This window comes from Lates calcarifer, linkage group LG18 (genome assembly GCF_001640805.2).
Source record: "Lates calcarifer isolate ASB-BC8 linkage group LG18, TLL_Latcal_v3, whole genome shotgun sequence".
In the NCBI taxonomy this organism is placed as follows: Eukaryota; Metazoa; Chordata; class Actinopteri; family Centropomidae; genus Lates; species Lates calcarifer.
The window spans coordinates 18,122,071-18,129,553 of record NC_066850.1 but is presented as its reverse complement, the minus strand read 5'-3'; the positions used below and the strand labels follow the sequence as shown (position 1 = coordinate 18,129,553).

Genomic DNA, 7,483 nt, shown 5'->3' with positions numbered 1-7,483 from the left:
ATATATGTGTAGATGGCTTCAGCACACGATGCCTCTTTTGTGAGTTGACATGTCTTTTCTTTGCGGCTCTAACTCCAGTTTCTATAAGGGTGTGGTGCCCCTGTGGATGAGACAGATCCCCTACACCATGATGAAGTTCGCCTGCTTCGAGCGCACTGTGGAGATGCTCTACAAGTATGTTGTTCCTAAGCCCGCAGTGAGTGCTCCAAACCCGAGCAGCTGGTGGTCACCTTCGTGGCAGGTTACATCGGTGAACCGAACATCTGAACTGTCACTCACGACCAATAGTTAAAAGACTATCCAGTATTATTTATAGAACTTGCAACTAACCCTAACCCTACCAAATGAAAAAAACTGAGTGAGTTGTACTGGAGTGGTAGAGGAGTATGTTTTGGCACTGTTAGTAAGAATATTTCTTATTAATGTAGATACATACTGGTAGTAATGTCTGTCACGTATTGTTTGCAGTAATAGTGCATCCTTCCGTTGGTGTTGTGCATAGTGGAGGTTGTTCCAGTTGTCTGATGTTTTGTTGTCTGCTCTCTCTGTGCAGGCTGTGTGTTCTGTGCCATCGTGTCCCACCCTGCTGACTCTGTGGTGTACTGTGCTGAACAAGGAGAAGGGCAGCACTGCTGCCCAGGTCCTCAAGAGGCTTGGACCCAAAGGTCTGTATGAGCAGTTAGTCCACAGTATTTTCAGCAGCAGCGCAGTGCTGTATGAGAATTTGATCAACACGCTCCTTTAGATCCACCTCTGGAGGGCGCTGTGCTCTGAGCAGAGCTCCTCAGCAGCTTTCTGGCTGTACAGTTGGAGGTGCTTGAGTCATTGGCGTGTGAGAACAGTCTACCTGTCCCCCAGCCCACCTGCATCACTGGCAACCCTGTCCTCTACAGACAGGGAGCTCCCAGTGCTGTAAACCTGGGGACGACATGCTGCTGACTGAACTTTGAATGACACTGAAGGGAACAGGCTGTGGTGTATTGTTGCTATACCTAATAGGATTACCCACAGTCCTCCAATACAAGTAGTAGTTATTCAACACAGTATAAGTAGTAAAACCGAACTTATTTTACCTGTGTGATATGTTTTAATATTGATATGGTCATTGGGGGTTAAATGTCTTGTGCTGGTTTAAGTGGGTCTGAGCAGCTCTCCCTTTTTGAATATGTGGACAGGACTGCTTTGTGCAGGACTCCACACTGTTCCCACTAGTAGCACTGGTGCTCCCCTCAGAAAATTTTAGGAGAACCACTGAAATCGACGTACAACACATTTCTTCCATTTTAATGTATCACCGATAAATGCTTTGGTTATAGTCAGTTTACACACAGAATAATGTCTTGTTTTATTTTGAGGGGAAACATATTTTAAAAATGTACATGAATGATTTAACAAGAAGAATCTGCCAAATTTTAAGATTGTGTCAAACCAGAACAATCAAAATCAACATGTGCTCAGTGAATCTGATGTGTGTGTGTGTCTGTCTCTGTCACCTGTTCAGGTGTGTGGAAGGGTCTGGTAGCCCGTATCATCATGATTGGTACTCTGACTGCCCTGCAGTGGTTCATCTACGACTCTGTCAAGGTCTACTTCCGTCTGCCCCGCCCCCCTCCCCCCGAGATGCCAGAGTCCCTGAAGAAGAAGCTCGGCCTGACAGAGTAAACCACCACCCCTCCCCTCCATCTCTCCCACTGAGCCGCAGTCTCCAGCCAACACATGGGAACCCCTACAACTTCCACAGCGCACACAGCAGTTTTCTATTTATGTCCTCAGCCCGAGCTGCTCCGCACAGAGCACAGAGCTGCTACTACTCATGTATATTTAAAAACAGAAAAAATGAGCAACGAGAAAAGATGGAGCTGTCGCTCTGGGCTTCCCAAGAGTCCGACAAGAAATATTCCTCTGTAGAAACACCTGTCTGGTTTTATCAGTTCCTGTCATTAGAGAATGGATATTCTAATAAAAGAATTAAATTCCCTCAAACATCCATCTGTTTTTTTCCTCTCTTTTAAAGCATATTGTTTTTACATGTAATTTCCTGTACTTGATGTTGATTGGTTTAAAGACGAGTGTCTGATATCAGCATGTAGTCAAACAATCATTTTTAAGTTTCAGCATGTTTGTGCTCTTTATAGGTTGGCATTTTGATTTTGTTAGTTCAACTCTTTTTCTCCTCTGAGGTGATTTCAGTTTACAAACTGAACACCTTATACCCCACCTGAATACCTTATCATGTTAGCACCCGTAGAGCAGTGTGACACCACAGACAGGAGAGTGTGTGTAGCACCATGCAGGAGAAACAAATCAGGTAGCTGCAGACCTACAGGAAACTTTTCACTTCTTTCAATTTCCATATTTGATTTGAGCTAATGTACAAATGTTTCAGATTAACCTGCGCTGTGAATCACGTCCAGTGTGACACAGTCAGCAGTAATGCAGACTGTTCAGCATGCAGGGGCAGCCCATTCAAGCAGACTCCAGGAGGCTGCTGACTGATTTTCATACCTTACAGGAACAGGAAGCAGATGCAGTAGCAAAAACATTTAAGTTGAGGTGTGGAGAATGGAATTTCCTGTGTTTCACTGGCCTCTAGCTTCAAGTAGATCCTGTTCTCACAGGTTGTTTTCCACCACTAGAGGGCGTCCTTACTCCACTATTTTTGACAGACAAGTGACTCCGCTGCTCAGCTGTTATCTCTGTCTTCAGCTGGAGTTTAAAGATGTTATTTTGACAGAAACCACTTGTTATGAGAATATTTCAATTATTTTAATGTGTTAGAGAAACACTTTAGAAATGTGTGTGTGTCCTCAGAGAGTGAGAGAGAATAAATGAAACCAAAACAAACCCTTATTTAGGATGAACTCTGCCTCATGTTTGTGTAGATTTGGCTGAATTCCAGCCACTGTTTTTGATTTGTGTGCATCCGCTGTACCAGTCAGTGCGTGTTGTATTATACCACCACTCTCCTCTGATGGTGGTGGTGACGGTGCTCACGGTAAATTTAGGGGAGGAAGGGGCGGGGGGGATCATAAAAACCACACACCATGTTTCGAAACAGTGAATGTGTGTGTGTGTGTGTGTGTGTGTGAGTGTGAGTGTGAGGAAGGTGAGCTCAGATGTCCTGCTGCTGTCATTAGAATCCATTTGTTTGCTCATGAAACAGGCAGTTTTTACACCTCTGTTGAAAAAAGGATGAATCTGTGTTTGTGCCTAACAGAGGCTGCTGACGGAGAGAGGTTGCACGGGGTCATGGGAAATGGAGTCCATTTATGTTTTCCCTATTTGTTAGATCATAATGTCACCGCTGTCTCATTGAATAAAACATCAGCAGAGTGAGAGATAAAAAGGTTTCCCAGAGCTCAGTTTGCTCAGGTTTCATCACAGCAGTAATTTCCACATTTTGTGATAACCTGTAAATGTGTGGTCCAGTGATTTGCTCCATGTTGGTGATGTGCAGGCCTGACAGCCTGTCTGCTCCCCCTCTCAGCACTGCTCTTGCTGCTGACTTCCACACACCTTCCACAGTATCTGCGCTCTGTTTTAATGCTCCATCCGCAGCACGTCCGCCTGCTGATGGAGACACTTACCGGCCTTTATCATCAGGCCCAGGACAAACTATGTTTCCATCACACTGTGCCCAAGTCCAGACAGGCAGAGTGAGACATTATACACCAATGACCCCCCCTGAACCTCCAGCTGTAATGGTTTCTCAACAGGATTTTTGCTCACTTCTACGTCTGAATGATTTCTTTCTAAACACCCTGTTTTACAGGCATGATTACTGCAGGAAACTGCATTCAGATCAGTCTCAGCTACAACACGCATTCCTACAAGTGCCTGGATTTTATAATGGTGTTTTAGGGACCATATTAAAGTTTTTAGGGGAGGAGTAGAGAAGTGAGGAAGAACAGTGGGAAGTTTCTTGGAAAGAGGAGAGTTGGACTTTTTGGGAGAAGCGGGGGATTTTTAAACTTTCATTTTCCCCTGTTTGTGTGTTTGTGATTGAATGTTGTTGCTCAGTTTTGAACAGCCTGCAGCAGCTCCCATCGTCAGTTTCAATCATCATCACATGTTGCTAAGCTCTTCTACTAAGAGACTGCATTTAAAAAAAAAAAAAAAAATTAGACCCTCCCCAGTATTATATTTCTTTTTTATGGACTCTCCCCTTTGGCTTTGAAAAAGCTGAAAAAAGTTGAAACCCTGCCCCTGTATCTGAATATCTGAAGACAATATATCTATGACAAACTGATGAAATAAAGTGAATGAAGTAGACACAGACAGCAGCTCTGTGGCTGCTGATGGACACTGTATTTTTACTCCACCACTGGATCAATGAGAAGAAGAGATCAGACTCAGCTCAGGTAGAAAAATGAATGAAGAACACTGCCCACCTGATGAATTTTCACTATTCACTCTGGTTTTTGTCTCCACAGCTGGCTCATCAGCTGCTAATGCTCCACCTGTGAGCGTTCACCAGCGAGTCTCGGACTGTGTGTTGTGTGTTGTTGTTGGGCAGTGGGCAGGTTGTGGACAGTTGGTTTATCAGAGCTTTCTCACAGCTGGAAACAGGCAAACAACCCAAACAGCAGCTGAAAATCCCAACTGAGCTGAGAGAAACTGATCATTCTGTGGTTCATCACTGCGAGTGGCCCCTTTTACATTACACACATTCAGTCATTTGATCCTTTGATGAAATATTGATTGGTGCAGCATTTGATTACAGAGCTCTTCAGTTCTTCCCCACTGTTGCCTAGTGCTGCTCATGGTGGAAATTGTTGGGTCTCTCTCTGTAAAAAAAAAAAAAAATCTAAAGAGTACGGTCTAGACCTGCTCTATATGATAAGTGCCTTGACATAACTTCTGTTGTGATTTGGCGCTATATAAATAAAACTGAATTGAATTGAATTGAATTCAGACAGAACAGGGATGATCAGGAGGAGTACTTGAACTCATCTCTGTTCTTCATAGAAGCCATATCATAATAACACAAATCCTGTTTAAATGGATACTGTAATTTTGTGGTGTAAATTCCAGCAAATTTGCAGTTAAATATATAATCAAATCCAACTGATATGCAGTGGACCTGGGTCCTCTGGGACCTTAGGATAGCTGGTAATCCAGCCTTGTCAAAGAAGCAAAGCAGAATCTAGATTTTCAGCTACATGTTACTTAGACTGTTGTTCAGGCTTGACTTGATATAGTCCTGTTGTTTTTAACCAAACAAAACCTGAGAGGTTTCTGCAGAGACTGTGATGCCTCAGTGAGAATGTCTGGCTCTTCCAGTAAGCAAGGAAAGAGTCAGCACTGACTCCACCGCCACACCAGCACCGACTCACGCATGTGCAAACACACTCATACGTGCATTCATGCATTCAGCTATTGTCCTCCCAGCCTTGTGCTGAGTTTTGGAGGTCACCCTGAAATAGCAGCTGTTGTTCCTGGACACATGAACAAGGGAGGGGGGGGGGGCTGGCTTGGCTGAAGAATTTGCAGTGGGAGGAATGTGGGGGGGTTAAGTCCAGTCAGCTGAGCCACAGACTGAGCACGGTCATCACAAGGACATCGTCATGGAAATTACATGAATAGTAATGAGTTTAAATATATATATATTACTGTACAATACTGTGGAATGTTCACTTACACAGGCTGAGATTCCCTCAGCCTCACATGTACCAGACCTGTAGAATACCCCCCATGCTCCAGAGAACACACTAAGATACCACAGAATATAGAGAGCAAACACCAGTAGATTAGCTGAGGAGTGCTGCTTGGCTCCAAATGGTAAATGGACTGCACTTATAAAGCACCTTTTCTAGTCTCATCATCTACACTACAGGTCACATTCACTCATTCCACATACCAATGGATGGCATGTGGACTAATCTCCCACCTCCTTAAAAAGTAGAGAAGTTGTATATCACTTTTATGTCACTTAGCAAAAACTGAGAAGCCTTTAATAAATGGGCTCAGTGTGCAGAAGCTCACAGGTAAAGCTGGTGGCACCAGGTGCAGGCAGGAAAGTGGGTGTGTACATATTTAGGTCAAGTCCAACGGTGATTCCCTTTAACATTGACATTACATACATAATAATCATTACATAACTGTACATAATACCCTCCATGGCATACCTATGTCATGTCAGAATATCATATTTCAAAGAGCAATTATGTAAGGATATTATGCAAGGGTTGAGTGAGGAGCGCTTATTTTCACAACATACATACTCCTGGGTCTCTGGAGTCTCACAACCAAGATGGGACACACTCTTACAACCAGTGCACACACACAAACCCTCTCACAGGTTTCTGTTACACTACTACACTACTGACATAGTTTCAACTTGTGTGAGGTTCAGTCATGGGGATTTCTTTGTAGGGGGTTAATGTCACAAGCAGTTTGATATCTAGATGTTCACTCCAAGGAAACTTGTTTAACATTGTTTATTGGCCACTAGGGGGCAGAACCTGACAGACAAACTTCCCCGACATATTATCGCATTATAATTCCAGTCAACCAGTAATGTGTTTGTAAACAGTTTGCACATCCAACAGACAGGGAGCTGAAGCAACTGAAAATGAGTTTCCTCTGCAGGGCGGCTGGACTCGCCTTTAGAGATGGGGGGTAAAGAGCTCAGACATCCAGAGGGAGCTGGGGAGAGAGGCTGCTGACAGGACACAGCTGAGGTGGTTCAAGTATCTGATAAGAACGCCCTATAGGTCTGCAGGTTTTCTGGGCACCATGAATTGGTAGGAGATCCTGGTGTTAGACCCTGAACCTGCTGGAGGGATTTTATGTCACCTGACCTCGAAATGCCTTGGGATCAGTAAGAAAGCCTGAACACATTACCAAGAAAAGGAACGTCTGGACTAAGACCAAGATAAGTGTCAGAAAATGAACGGATGAATAGATGCCCTAAACTGATTGAACTGTATGGATTCTTACCCTCTGAAAAAGGGGCTGCAGGGGATCTGGACTTAATAACTAAGGAAGCATTTATTAATCAATTATTAACATTTAGAACTATGTTATTACCAAACAGACACCAGCCAAAGACATCTGTCATTATCAAAAACTCACAAATTGCTCTTATTAATGGTTTATAACTGATCTATTAGGCATTAGTGTATGATTTCTTTACCATTAATAAAGCCATCCATTATGACTAAGTGCCACATGCACCCATATAGTGGCCACATTTTATTTTAAATCCCCCTACTTGCATGTATAATGAATATAAATACATGGTTTCTAACACACTACAATATAGCTGTGAGTAAACTGCAGATCTAAATGTTAATGAGTTTGTCATTAACTCCTCCTTTGGATATGTATAAAGAGATGATAAATGACAATATATTAAAACACAGTTGTTAAAACACATTTTGTGTTCCACTTGTTATGTGCCACTAACTTCACACCTTCAGCTCCAGTTACATAAGGTGACTGTGTAAAGGTGGGATTGTTCCATCAGACCTGGTTGACC

General features: G+C 43.2%; 1 protein-coding gene, 1 non-coding gene and 1 pseudogene across 7 annotated transcripts in view; all 3 read left to right on the top strand.

Annotated features, from left to right (window-relative positions):
• LOC108899720 (L-lactate dehydrogenase B chain) overlaps positions 1 to 7,483 on the top strand; it is a 31,476-nt gene that overhangs the window by 10,692 nt on the left and 13,301 nt on the right. The window lies entirely within an intron of this gene.
• LOC108899722 (phosphate carrier protein, mitochondrial-like) lies at positions 50 to 1,987 on the top strand (annotated as a pseudogene).
• Positions 731 to 898, top strand: LOC127143570 (small nucleolar RNA SNORA53). Its single transcript, XR_007815122.1, has one exon. It is a non-coding gene; the product is annotated as a small nucleolar RNA SNORA53 (small nucleolar RNA).